At 40.1% G+C, this 15,025-nt stretch overlaps 1 long non-coding RNA gene across 1 annotated transcript in view; it reads left to right on the forward strand.

The window, feature by feature from the left end:
- The window catches only part of LOC141520718 (uncharacterized), a 44,191-nt gene that overhangs the window by 24,481 nt on the left and 4,685 nt on the right, over positions 1-15,025 (forward strand). Inside the window, exon 3 of the long non-coding RNA XR_012477708.1 lies at positions 12,131-12,165. This is a non-coding gene — a long non-coding RNA (uncharacterized LOC141520718). The remainder of the gene's footprint in view (positions 1-12,130; positions 12,166-15,025) is intronic.

Raw genomic sequence — 15,025 nt, forward strand, 5'->3', positions numbered from 1 at the left:
GCTCCCATTTACATTAAACATATCTTGTCTGTACATAGCTATTTGCATATTGTCTCTCCCATTAGACTTTTTTTTAAGGTTTTTGCAAGGCAGTTAAGTGGCTTGCCCAAGGCCACACAGCTAGGTAATGATTAAGTGTCTGAGTTCAGATTTGAACCCAGGTCCTCCTGACTCCAGGGCTGGTGCTCTATCCACTGTACCACCTAGCCACTCCTCTCCCATTAGACTTTGAGCTTCTTTAGAGCAAGGATTGACTTTCTGCCTTTCTTTGTTTTCCTAATATCTCGACTCTCGAAAGTGCTTAATACAAACCTTTTGACTAATTTTCTACTGTCATACTATGAAAAGTAGGAATAGATCTGGAAAGCCAATTGGGTTAGATTTAGGATCATTGAGGTCAAAATTTGGAGGCTGGAGCTACATCCTCTGCTTCTCAAGTACCTTACCTTTCACTATCTAGATCATTCTTAGGATTATTTGAAAGTCCACCAATTAGAGCTTGCTTTGGATTAAGCTTTTTCCTCAAAATTTAGAAATTTTAAGCTATTCACATAGCTGTACAAATGAGTCTAATAAGAGGTTCTTCCTACCAACTATCTGAAACTATTTTGGTTGAGAGAATGCAAAATTTAATGGAGGAGGGGATGAAAGATATATTGAATGAGAGCTAGGATACGGATATGGGTAGATTTGTTCGGTAACAGACTAAGTAGAATTGGGTATCTGAGGTCCCAGGGGAGAAGAGGGCAGGGCAGAGAGGACAATAGGAGGAAGCTAAATACAAACAACCTATTTAAAAGATTTGCCCTTGGTTGGGCCCTGTTTCCAGTATAGAAGGAAGAAATTCTCAGCCTTTTATTTCTTTTTTAATCTTCTGTACAATTTGACCTGAGATTTGTACAATTGATATGATAATTCAGCCACAATAAAGAATAAAAAAAAAGACTTTTGGGGGCCAGCCTAGGATGCTGAACATCATTTCAATGGGGGAAAAAATGCTTCCAAGTTCCAAAAAACTGATTTGCCAACAAACTTTTGGAACACAACCTGTTCATAAGTTGGAGATTGTCTATACATGCTCTCTTGCCCATAAGGTTGTTTTGCAGTTATGAGAGCAGGTGGAGAGAGGGCTAATGAAATTACAGATCTTTTGGAAGTGTTGAAGAACTAACTCAAAAGATATTTATTTCTTTGAATTTCTACCTCTAGAGTTAATAATAATTTTGGTTTTAAAAATGCTTTGTGGGGTGGCTAGGTGGCACAGTGGATAAAGCACCGGCCCTGGAGTCAGGAGTACCTAGGTTCAAATCCGGTCTCAGACACTTAATAATGACCTAGCTGTGTGGCCTTGGGCAAGCCACTTAACCCTGTTTGCCTTGCAAAAACCTAAAAAACAAAACAAAATAAAATAAAAATGCTTCGTGAAGGAAGTAGTAGTATATTCCCATTTTGTAAATGAGGCAGAGATAAAATGACTTGTCCGGGTTCACACAACTTAAATTCCAAGAGCAGTAAAACGTGGAACACTAGAGCTCATCTGGAGATTATCCCCTTGTAACTGGTGGACCTTCTTCTCTGCTCAGCTGGTGGCTGGAGGCCTCGACTCTGTTTTTCTGGTCTGAGACCAATGAAAGATAAGGAAAGCACAAATGTCACCCCCCACACACACACACACATACACGTACACAAAAACACACACCCTCACATGTACTTTCCATTGGCCACAAGCAATGCTCCCATCCAAGCATCTCTGCTCAAATTTGGACTTTTGGATTTTTCTTGAGTTTCTAGAAAATTTTAGAAAATTCATGGGAGTGCAGAACTCCACCAGTGGAATATTTTTATTTGCTTTTTTTATCCTAGCCTCCACAGTACTAATAACAACTATAGTGGTCAGCCCTGGGACCTAGAACCTTTAATCTTTCCAACTTCCCCTTTCCCTCCACTGGGCCTGTGACTCCATTCTGCTCAGAATCTACTCTAAAGGGCAGGGATTAGACATCCCTTCCTGCTCTGAATATGGAATGGGGGCATTGTGTTCCAGTGCCCATCTCTGAAAGATGTGACTGGCAAATTACTTAACTTTCCCCAGTCTTGGTTTCCTAATCTGAAACTAGGAAGAATAATATCTTCAAGGTGTCACATACTCTCCCACTCCCCATTGAGGCTTTCTAAACCTCCATTTTATCACAGAATTTTAGTGTTGGCAGGGTCCTCAATAGTTACCATATCTAATCCGTGGTTGGGTCTATCATACTAAGGAGAGGGCATCCAGTCTCATTGGCAGACTTCTAAATACATCTGGTTGCCATCTTGATGCTTACTCCTTAGCTTATCAGTTCTTTCTTAAACTGGGGTATTCGGAGCTGAATGTGATATTCTAGATGTGATTTTGATTAGGTCCTTATTCCTAAAATCCTAAGATTCCTAAAAAAAAAAAAACAACCTTTCTTAGTGCAGCCCGAAAAATGCATTAGCATATTTAGTTGCCATAATATACTTGACTCAGAGTGAACTGTCAATCCCTCAAAAATCTCCAGTTTCTTTTCAAAGAGACTGCTGTCAAACCATGCCTTCCCTCTCTTGTACTCATGAAGTTGATTTTGGAACCCAAGTACAAGATTTTTAAAAATTTCTCTTGAATTTAGATTCTTCTTAAAGCTCCACAGTCAAAATGCTTTTGGTTACCAATTCTAGCATCTGTTGTGCTAGCTGTCTTTCTTAGCTTTGTGTCAGTCCCAAATTTGTTGAGCCGGCCATCACTTTCTTGAATGAAATCACTGAGAAGAATGGTCATGTTAAACAGTTCAAGGCTAACCACCAATCCTTGGGGTACTCCACTAGAGACCTCCTCCCATGTTCACATCAAATCATTAGTGATTCATCTTTGAGTCTGACTGTTCAACAAGTTATGAATTCATCTCATTGCATTATCATCTACTCCATATCTCTCAGTCTTTCCTATCAATTAATCAATTATTAAGCACTTTCTTTGTGCCAGGCAAATGTTCAATTAGAAGAATATGAAATGCCTTTTCAAATGCTTTGTTCAACTATAAGTTAATTATATCCATAGCAATAACCATGTCAAAAAATAAAAGAAGTTTAATCTGTTTTGCCCTCTCCTGGATGTAGCTTCTTTTAAATCAATACTTTCTTGGTTAAAAGTTTACTAATCAGGATGGCTAGGTGGTGCAGTGGATAGAGCATGGGCCCTGGAGTCAGGAGTACCTGAATTCAAATCCAGCCTCAGACACTTAACAATTACCTAGCTGTGTGGCCTTGGGCAAGTCACTCAACCCCATCTGCCTTGCACAAACCTAAAAAAAAAGTTTACTAATCATCTCTTTAATGAGACTTCATAGAATTTTCCTGGAAACCAAAGTCAAACTCATTGGCCTATAATTTTCAGAATTAAATCTTTTCCATTAAAATAAAATTAAGACATTGCCTTCTTCAGTCCTGCAACATCTCTCCCATTTTCCATGACCTTAATTTTCTTTTCAATTAACAAGCATCTATTGTTTCTACCTCCTACAAAAATCCTTTTAACAAATATGTGCCATCAAGAAAAACAAATTCCCACATTGTCCTTGTCCAAAATTCTATATCTCTTTCTTCATCCTGAATTCATTTCCTTTTTATTAGAAGATAGGGAGCATTCTCCATCACTGGTTCTTGGGAATCACAGTTGGGTGCTCCATTGATCGGTCATATAAATTGAATGTATTTACAAGGCTATTGTGCAACTTGTTCTGGTTCAGTTTTCTTCCTCTATCAATTCTCTATCTTACCAGATTTCTCTGGAATCATCCCTTTCATTATTTCTTACAGCATAATAGTATCCATTATATTCTAATACCATATTCAGTCATGTTCTTTCGTATATCATTGGTAGTTTGATGACTCAGCAATCATGTCCTTCAAATTTTTAATTACTCAGAGATGTAGTTAATTTAGGTTTTAATTCATGAAGACCATCCAGGTGATTCCTTTCTATCACCCTCTTTCAGCATTTTTGTCTTGCCATTTCCCACCATATGTGAACTGTACAGTTCCAGCTCTTCTCGTTTGTTAGTTGTCATCCCATCCACTCCAAGTCCTCTTTCCCCAAAATTAGCTCAGAAAAATGAACCCTTTTTACTGTCCCTAGTTTCCCTTTCCCAGCCTCAGGTCATTCTGAGCATTAGAATTCCAGACACTGTTTTGATAAGGACCTTAACATACTCCTATATTCATTCTTTGTTACTTATTTTTGCTCCATTGAATATTCTGTCTTTTAAAAATTGGTTGGAGATTTCCCTATGGATCCATATCAGACTCTTTATGCAACTTTTTTTCCATCCTACAAATGGAATTCTTTATTGAGGTTGATTTCCTCTATATAATTTTAACCCAATTTATATTCTTTCTTCTGAACCCTTTTGAAGCCTGCCTTCCTAAAATTTAGTCTTTATGTCAAATTCTGCCTGGCTTTCCTCTTCTGTTATAAACTCCAGGAGAAAATGGGTCTCTTCCCCCAAAAGTTCACATTGTTTCTACCCCAGTGACCAGTTCCTCCCTGTCAGTGACAATCCGATGTAAAATTTCACCTTAAGGGTTTCTTCACCTTTTGAAGGATGATTATTGTAGCAAGTCAAGAAAGTTGAATTGGTCTGTTTTTGGTCAAAAGAGCCCCCAACCAATGCCTTGATCATTGCAGAACCCATCAGTAGTAAGTTGTGTCTCTGTGCAAGCGTTTCACTTGTTTCCCCATTTCCTTGTTTTTGTCCAGAGCCCCCCCCCCCCCTTTTATAAATGGTTGTCAACTGGGTCTGTAATAGATGGTGACAAATAGTTTTTTCCTTCTCCATTAATCTTCACCCAAATGCTGAATTTGAAATTAGGAAGACCTGAATTCAAACTCAGCCTTAGATAGTTACTGGTTTGTGACCATAAGCAAGTCATTAAATTTTGGGATCTCAGTTTCTTCAGCTGTAATATGGGGATAAAACAGTTCCAACCTCCCAGAGTTTTTGTGAGGATCAATTAAAATATGTATAAACAGTCCAGTGATTGGACTAAGCAACAGTAGTTGCTTAATAAAGGCTTTTTTTCCTCCCTTCCATCTCCTTCCTTGTTCAGTCGTGTTCAACTTTCTGTGACCTCATTCAGGGTTGTCTCGGCAAATATGCTGGAGTGATTTGTCATTTCCTTCTCCAGCTCATTTTACATGTGAGAAAACTGAGGTACATGGGTTAAAGTGACTTGTCCAAGGGCACTCAGCTGGTAAGTGTCTGAGGCAGATTTTAATTTAGGAAGAAGAGTCTTCCAAACTCCAGGTACTATAGGGTCCCCTAACTATTTCCCTCCTACATTTCCTCAACAACTTTCTCCCTATGCATTGCCACTCCCTTCCCCCTCTTTACCAGATTTATGTATTTTTTAAGTTGAAGGACTATTCTAAGAGGGGAATATCTAGTTCTTGAATGACTACTATGTGGAAAACTTTGTGTGACCTCAGAGGGATCTAAGAAGTAGGAACAACAGGTGCAAGTTGCAAAGAGATGAGTTTAGGCTTCATGTGAGCAAACATTTTGAAGCAATGAGAACAAACCCAAGTGGGATGAATAGGGTGTCCAGGAGAGAGGTTTCCCCTTCAACTGGGGATCTTGAAACATAGGTTGAACAGCCTTTAGGTGGGTCTGTTGTCATGGGGAATCTTTCTTTAGTATGGGTTGAATGATATGCTGACTTGAGGTCATTTCCCACCCTTTAATTTTGACATGGTTTCTATTGTCCCTACCCCATAGGATTGATGCACTAGTGAATGGGGAGCAACCAGCTTTCCAGGAAAAAAGAAGGATGTACAACACACTTTTAAGTTTAAGCTACATTATTCACTTTCTCTCCATTCCCTTCTTGAGTCTAGGTCATCGACAAAACAATAAACCAAGCCCGTTGCCGACTTCCGAAGCATAAACGCTCACATTAAAAATTTAACAATGAAACCCGGCTCCATCACAGCTCTGCTTGTAAGGTTCACAGGGTTGTTCACAGAATGCCATCCAGTTTGGAAGGTGCTTCACAAAGACAAAGTGACCTAAATGTCACTTGGCTTCTTTTGATGAGTGTCAGCTTGGCTTCTCTAAAGTCTCCTCAAAGCCACCCAAGTAGATGGGCAAAGGAGCAGGTGTGCTGGAGGCAAAGATGGAGACCTTAAAAACAAGGGTTGGGAGTGCCTGTCACAAGCCAGCAGCTGAAAACCAGGGGTCGACAAGGCTGGTAGCCAATGGGCAAGAGTCAGATGATGGAGGCTTTCTAAGGCAAAGGGAGCCAGTGAGAAGGGGACTAACTCTGGCCATACCTTTCCTCATTCCATAGGTTTTACATTAAGTTCACATATCCAGATAGACTGGTTCCCTGGTGGAAGGAAACTGAATTCCACTAGATGAGAACCAACATGAACCAGTGTCTAATTTTCTCAGAGGAACTCCTGGGTTGGGAAAACACATTCTCCAGAGAAGAGTCATTACTGAGGAGTCTCGGATATAAGGGGTCCAAAATTTTGATTCCAGGGTCACAGAGTAGAATCACAATTTTTTTTAAAGCTTGCCTAAACAATCCACAGCAATAATAGCAATGATAAAAGTTCCCACAAAAAAGCCAATTTACTAAGCTTAAAAATACCTGGGGAAGGAGCATCTGTGCCAGAATCTGGTGGCATCACTTAGTGGGACCACACGGCCCAGAAATGCTTATCAAAGTAGTCCATAGATTCCCACATCTCTGACATTCATTCACTTTGTTATCTAATTGTCTGTGTTCAGCCCTTTAGAGCGTGCCCTCTGGAATGGCATCATAGTGAGAGGTAAGTGGCACAGTGGGCAAAGTAGTCAGTAAACCCTAAATTCAAATTCTACCTCTGACACTGAATTGATGTGTGATCCTGACCTGATCACTTAACCTGAGCCTCAATTCACTTAGCCTGAACCTCAGTTTCTTCATCTGTAAGATGGCAAAGATAATACCTGTAGCTTCTGACACTGAAATGTACTGAGAATCCATTGGGATAACAAAAAATGCTTTACAATCATTAAAAACAATATAAATGTCAGTGTTCTTCATCACGACCACCATTGTCATCATCAGTGGGAAAGTCGACTAGCTGAGTTCTTCCTTTGGCCAATGTAGTCAGGCAGAGAGGGAGGAGTTAACCCAAAATCATGCGCTATAGTTTTAATAATAAAAATTAATCAGCAGCATGTATTAAGTGCTTAGTGTGTGCCAGCCCCTGTGCTAGAATAAAATAAAGTCCATCAATTTGGGTTGGAAAGCAAGCATAGATTCTTATGGGGCAGCTAGGAGGTGTGGTGGATACAATGCCAGAGTTGGACTAAGGAAGACCTGAGTTCAAATCTTTCCTCAGAAGTTTGTTGTTTGTACTCAAAGATGACCATGACATCATGTGTCATGAAATGAATGCGAATTGGATTTGAGGCGGGCGGGGGGTGGGGGGTGGAGATGCTGTGCTAAGTCCCCAGCTTCAATTTCTCCTCCAGAGTCACTTGGGTCCAGTGGCCAGAGATGGATCAGTACCACTGGAGATGGTCCCAGATGCAGTGGGAGACTTTGACCTTTTAATAGTTTGCCTGAAGCAATGCCCATTCAGTGATTAAGGCTGCCTCATCTCTCTTACCTAACCTTCCATGGATACTTATCAAGAGTGTGGCCCTGGCACACCACTCATCCTCTATCTTACAGTCTATAATGATGGTGGTGCTATTAGCCCCTGCCTCTCAAGGCTATTGGGGAGCTCAAATAAGATATTTGTAAAGTGTTTGTAAATCCTAAAGCTCTCTATAAATGCTGGCTGTTATTTTTAGCCTGTGTTTTTACCTCTTGCCTTAATCTTGCAGCATCAAGGGACACTTTTCTTCAGGATCAGGTGAAAGTGTACCTAGCAGCTGGCACATTGTGCTTGTGTCCAATGAAAAAAAAGAGGAAAAGAATCTGTTCATTATATGGTGATGCAGAGAGAGAGAGAGAGAGAGAGAGAGAGAGAGAGAGAGAGAGAGAGAGAGAGAGAGACATATAGAGAGGAGAGACAGACAGAGAGGAAGAGAGACAGAGACAGAGACAGAGAGATGAAGAGTCCTGTCCTTGACAGGGTTCCTGCTGGCAGGCATTTCCTCAGAACTGGCCCAGTTCACTCTTTGGCATAGATCATCAGCATGGCTCAGCATTACATTTCTAATATAATCACCAAACACCTTCTAAAATGGGTTTCCCATACTCTGCTTTACAGGAGGCAATATTCAGACTTGTTGCCACCAAATCATAAAGGACTTCAGCTCAAATCTGCTGACTCCAGTGGAATTGGTTCAATACTAAGTCTCAGCATTGGAACAGAATAATCTTTTAGCTTGGCCTCATTGGGAGATAGTAGATTTGTATTAGTCTCAGAGTTATGGTTCACTCTTGGTGTGCACCGTGCTGCCTTCTTGGAACCATGTTGCTTTGTCCTCTGATTGTCATTCTCAATTCTTTTGTTCCTCTCATCAAAAATCCTTCCTTCCATATTAATAGCTAAAAATGGAGAGAAAACTATTTCTTTACTTCCTGGAAATTTGCATGTGGCAGCAGTGCCTGCAGACCCAGCAGCTTAGATCATCTAGAAATTTTTGATTACCACCTACGAACAGGTATGGATTTAGAAAAAGTCAATAGATTTCTCCAGAATAATTTTGGAGAAAATTGTATTTAGTTGGTTTTTTAAAAGGTGACCTTTTTGTACATTCATTCCCTGCTCTATTGGTGACAAACTTCATTTCTTCCTTGACCTCTTAAACTCTATGTTCATTCTAATTAAAACCCGATTTTTCTTTCTTATAAAGACACATCTCATGGCTCCTTCTCCAGTGCTGGATGCTTCCTATTTTTTTGCTGCCCACTGATACTTGCAGACCCTTCTGCCATCACTGCTCAGTGATAGTGCTTCCTTGGAAGTTCAAACTATCTGACCAGTTCTCCTTGTCCAGATTCTGGATGCTTTTGGTCTATTGATTTCCAGGCCCTTTTCTATTCTTCCTCAATAATTTTGACAAAACCCTGTCTCCTCCAATCCCTATCACCATCTTGAATGACTTGCATGTTTATAGTGATGACCTTGGCTTTTCAGAGCATCTGTTATCTCCAGTGTCATGATCTCCTGCAGCCGACTCAGTAAAGGACCTCTGCAGAATGACAGTTAGGTAGAACTAGGAGCAGTGGATTGAGATTGTAGAGTTTGACTTAGGTTTCATTTCTTTTCAATAGTTAAAACTATCCACAAGTAGAATTCAGTTCCCCCTGGTTGGAGAGCCTCCAGCAGAGGAAGGAACAACTGGGTAATTCTCAGTTGCAGACTCTCATCTATAAAGACTGAACTAGTTGGTTACTTGGCTTCCTTCTCATTCTGAGACTTTATGAAAAGTGATCACTGCAAAATAAATCAAAAAGGAAGAATGAAATTATTTTGTCCCCCTAAAGAAGAGGTATGAGAAGTTCCCTCCTGCTCTCTTTGAAGAGACGGGGGAAATGGATATGGGATACTCCAGATAATGTCAGACGTTATTTGAATTTATTATGTAAATGTTACAGAAGCAACTATATAGTGTAGAGTGAACTTGGAATTAATTCATCTCAAGGCCATTGTTGCTGATAAAGTCACTTAAATGCTGTGAACCTCAGTTTCCCCTTCTGTGAGATGAACGATTTGGATTAGTCTCCTCCAGCATTAACGTACCATGATCACATGGATTTAGGCCCTAATGTTGAGTTATTCTTCTTTTCTGTGCTGCCACAGCAAAATCACTGCCTATGAAATTTTAGATGGTAGATTTTTTCAAATTCTTAATATCTAGTTATGTAGTATCCATAATTGCCCAGCCAATGAACAATAAAAATTATCATCCAGGAATTGTATGGTTTGACAAAAATGTGGCTGAGTCTGTAGGGAGAAAATGATGGTTTGACCACGGTACTCGTGAAATGGTGAACAACCTCGAAGGGGCTTTGGGCACTTTGGGTGGGTCCTCTTGGGAGGACAGAGTGCTGGGTCTGAGGAAGAACTGAGTGCAAAGCTTGTCTCTGAGACTTACCAGCTGGGCAAATGAGCCATTTGTGAAGCACTTAACACCATAGGTACTTAAAATAATGCTTGGTTCCTCTATCCACCTAGTCTCTGTCAGCCTCAGTTTCCTGATCTGTAAAATAGGGTTAATAACAACCCCTCTCCTTCAGGGTTGTGGTAAGGATCCAAGTTACAGAGAGGACACAAGCAGCATGAATGACTCTTTCCCTCCCTATCTTTAAAAGATCTTTAAAAGAAAAAGGGGCATTATAGGCATGTTTTTGTGTCTCCTCCATTAACCCTATGTCTTGTCCCAGGGTTCTAGATCACAAATAAAAACAATGCCCATCCCAGGAAGTATTCCCTAATCTCAAAGTTAGAATCAAACATCGGGCATCAAAATTGTAGCTCTGTATATGATCCAGTGTATTTTAAAAGTGAAACTCTATCAACTAGTTTGTCCTTTGCGCCTTCAGAGCAGCTAGAAATAAGGAAAAGGAATTTGTTTCTGCAAATCCGAAAAACAGGGGCGGCTAGGTGGCACAGTGAATAGAGCACCGGCCTTGGAGTCAGGAGTACCTGGGTTCAAATCCAGCCTCAGACACTTGATAATTACCTAGCTGTGTGGCCTTGGGCAAGCCACTTAACCCCATTGCCTTGAAAAATCTAAAAAAAAAAATCCTAAAAACAGAATTGGGTTGAACATGTTCAATTAGGGAATCCAGAGAATTAGATGTGGAAATGCTTTACATTCTAGAAAATTCTAGATGTAATGATTAGTCATGCAGACTAGCTTAATAAAATCAAAATTATCAAGCAGACATGGTGGGTGTATTATTGAAAGGGAAAATCCCTTCCACATTACCTGTTTCTAGGCAAAACCATTTTTTTATGATAGGAAACATCTCTCTGCTGTGTTCATGAGACAAATTTTAAGAGTTGCTAAAAATAGCATACTCCTTTTCCAGAGAATATTCTCACACAAATAGCAAGCAATATCCAGTGCCCAAGGACTGTCTCTCTGCCTGGGTCACAGTTGGTCATTTCAATATTGATGCATATTGTTAATCAATCAATCAATAAACATTTCTGAAGCACATACAATGTTCTAAGGACTGGACTACATAAATGTGGACCCTTCTGTTATGTTGAAGATGACTGTAAGGAATCTCAGGCTCTCGCCTGGGGGGGGCACCTTGAAATCAGACCAGCTTATCCTTAAATCATTGACAAAGCCCTCTTGAATGTAATCTGGGATAAAATCGTATGCTACCCAATTTTGCTTCATAGTAAATAATGTTATAGTAAAGGTCCTGGTGATTTAGAAATGTTTTCAGAAAACTGATCTCAGATTGAGGAATGAAATAGGAAGATGAATATTCACTTAAGCATTTGCCACAGTTTGGAAAGAACCCTGTAGAAAGTCCAAACAAATGAGGAATCCCCTTCATCCCCTCCTGGTTTTACTTCTGGACTTTGCCTCCCTGTCTCAGCTGCCATGTCAATTTGGCACATCCCTCCACCATGCTAACCAGAATCCTTTTTCCAGTGGTGAATTCCTCCCAGAGTTTTTATTTTGGGACCCCAGGTTTGCCTGCCCTTCACTTCCTTTCCAGCCTTACTTTGTAGTCTTTGAACTTTAACACCAGGAACATGGATTCCTTCCAGAGGTAAGGATCCCTTGTGTTGGAGCCAGTTTGTACTGGCTAGGGAGAACCAAATGTTAAATTTCCAGCAGGATCCTTTACACCTTTGAAATCCAGACGCCAGAGCTCGATTTATTTACTTTGTTAAGAAAGCAATGAGGAAAATGATTTGTCTATCCCCCACTCCCACCCTGCCAGAGTTGGTTGGTTAACATATACCAGAACACTTCTGACACCTCCCATTTTCAGCTCCCTTTTCTATGTTGTCTTTCTCAGATGTGAGCTCCTAGTGGGCAGAGACTGTCTTTCAGGGGGCGCTTTAATTAGTATCCCTAGCATTTAAAACAATATAGGCTCTTAATACATGCATTTTGTCTTCTTGACTTGTCAGGTGGTGGAAACATTGACCCCAAACTTCAATTCCAGGTAACATTCTAACAATTTCATTAAATCTTAGTACATTCTAAAGCACCGACAGTGCAAATGGGCAAAGTGATTGGTCTAACTAGCCACATTCCATCAACATCCACAGTTCTGACAGATACTTCAGGATCTGTAAAAAGGGGTTGCTTGGTAAATATTTGTTTATTGGTTGTTATTGCTTAATTAAGGGACAATTATCTGGACAATCACAGATCCAGTGCCAAAAGATCTCATAGCACTTTGTAATATTAGTTTTTATATTTATTTTTATCTATCTATCTATCTATCTATCTATCTATCTATCTATCTATCTATCCAGTCAGCCAGCCAGCCAGCCAGTCATCTATTCATCCAAACATTTATCCATCTATCTATCTATCTATCTATCTATCTATCTATCTATCTAGCTAGCTATCTAGCTATCTAGCTATCTAGCTATCTAGCTATCTAGCTATCTAGCTATCTAGCTATCTATCAATCCATCCACCTACTTGTCTGTCTATCTATCTTTGTGGCTTTCTCTCATCCATCTATCTATGCATTTATCCAGAGATGCATCTATTTTCCTGCCTAGCTATCTATCCATTCTATGTCTCCCTATTAGAGTATAAGCTCTCTGTAGACAATAGCTATATCTCATTTATCCTTATATTTCCCTAGGGTTTAGTGCAGTCTGTGTAACATAGCAAATACCTAATGAATATTTATAGGATTGAATTGTGTAATCAGAAAATGCGTTTTCAGCATTGTCATCATCATATTGTGACATAGACACAGAGCTAAAGAAAAAGAGAGGCGAACTTAAAAACAGAAATCTCAAGGTAGAGGACAGTGAGAATATGATCTCCCTGCTCTGGTGGAGGATTCTTTTTCAATCTCTTCCTGGGCTTACCTTTGATTTATTCATTCAATACATACTAAGGCTTTCCTAGATTTGAGGCACCATGCTAAATATCAGAGAGAACCTTGAGAATTGTAGACATGTTGAAGAGATACCGAAAGACAGTGTGGAGGCCTAGACTGACCTCCATCTTCCCAGAATTAAAATGAGTGGGAAGTGTCGCTGACCTCCTCCCCAGCCAATCTCTCTTAGATTTGACATTAGTTTTCCCAGTCTTTCTTATTGGCAGTTAGCTATGGGAAAAGGCAAGGTTATAACTTGCAATATGAGGCTCCAGAAAGGTTTCTCTTACTGAACTTTACCCTTTTGACATAAGCTATGAGACTGGTAGCAGCCAGCATGAACCAGAAGAACCTGTAGGACCTGTACAAGGGAGGCTGAGAGGAGTGTCAGTGACCAGCATTTTCTTCTGTGTGGCTCTTCCTGTTCATTCCATACAAGATTTTTTGAATGTTTGTATTAGGCATGAAACCATCCTTTTAATTTAGCATATGCTTAGGAAAGCTGGTGCTAAATAAAGAACATTATCTTATTAGTATTTTTAAAAGGGTCATTTATACTTTTGGAGCTGGGTAGTAAATGATCCTTACACTTTGCCCTTGATTAATTCACAAATGAAATGAAAATGTATGGAAATACTGGTGAGTCTTTTTTTTAACAGCAAAATGTCCTTCACAGTCATGCAAGGGCTTTTGCTTATAGTGAAACACAGAAAAGGACAGATCTAGCAGATTCTGGGCAATGATCAGGCCTAGAAACAGAATTGGATTCAGAGGCAGCTGATCTGGATTGGGGTCCTTGCTCGGCTACTCTGCAGCTATCATCCTGGGGGCAAGTCTGGACTTAGGCTATCAGCTCCATAATAGGGATGGGAATGTTCCCACCCCTCACCTCTTGGAACTGTTAGAAGAAAAGTAGTTTGCAACCCTTTAAGTCCTATAAAACAATGAGTTATGATTGTCCTTACTGAAAACCTGCTTTGTATTTGGGGTTGACAGCTATAAGAAGGAATATATAAGACCTAGAGATTAAGGTGAATAGTCAAGGAAACATCATAGATATAGAACCTTTGTCTTGCCTCCAGAATCCTTGGGATGTGCCCCTGAACAATAGTTGTAGAGACTGACTAGCTTTGGAAATGGCAAGGTCGGGAGGTCTGGCAATTGTTCTGAGGATTTTGGCTGTCTTCCCCTTTCAGGTTGCCTCATAAGTATGGATCTATCACCCCTCATTAAAATGACAAGGAAAAAGAACCATAGAGATTAAATGACTTGCCTAAGGTGGTGAAGCTCAGAGGTGGGATTAGACATGGTCCCCAAATTCTAGAGCCAAATGCTTTGGGGGTTAAATGACTTGCCCAAGGCCACACAGCTAGGTAATTATTAAATGTCTCAGGCTGGATTTGAACTCAGGTCCTCCTGACTCCAGGGCCGGTGCTCTATCCACTGTGCCACTTAACTGCCACTGCCAAATGTTTTTCTCACTGTACTATATTGCTTCTTTCAGTGGTATTGAGATGGGCAGGCACCTTATATTCCTTAATATTAAAGGAATGAGAATGAGATAAAATGGAGAGAGGAGAAGAAGAAAGAAGAAAAAGAGGAGGAGGAGGAGAAGAAGAAGAAAGGAGGAGAAAAGAAAGGAAGGAAGGAGATTGGAGATGAGAGAAAATATATTAGATAATTGAAGTTATGCATTTTTTATGATGCTAAACACCATTCTCCAATCTAATTACTTTACTTGGTTTTCCATGTAGATTGTCAACTCAATTAACCTAAATGATTTCAAAACCAAATAGCTGTGCAACCATGGCTTATATAGTGACTAGACCTCACATTGCACAAAGTGTCCCCCCCCCCCTCAGTGGTTTGTGCAATTGAGCCATTGTAGCAGAACAAACCAATATGGCCTAATTGCAATCTGATAATCCAGCATTTCCATTTTCTCTTCTGGTTTGACAAC

Source organism: Macrotis lagotis, chromosome 4 (genome assembly GCF_037893015.1).
Source record: "Macrotis lagotis isolate mMagLag1 chromosome 4, bilby.v1.9.chrom.fasta, whole genome shotgun sequence".
NCBI classification, from domain to species: domain Eukaryota; kingdom Metazoa; phylum Chordata; class Mammalia; order Peramelemorphia; family Peramelidae; genus Macrotis; species Macrotis lagotis.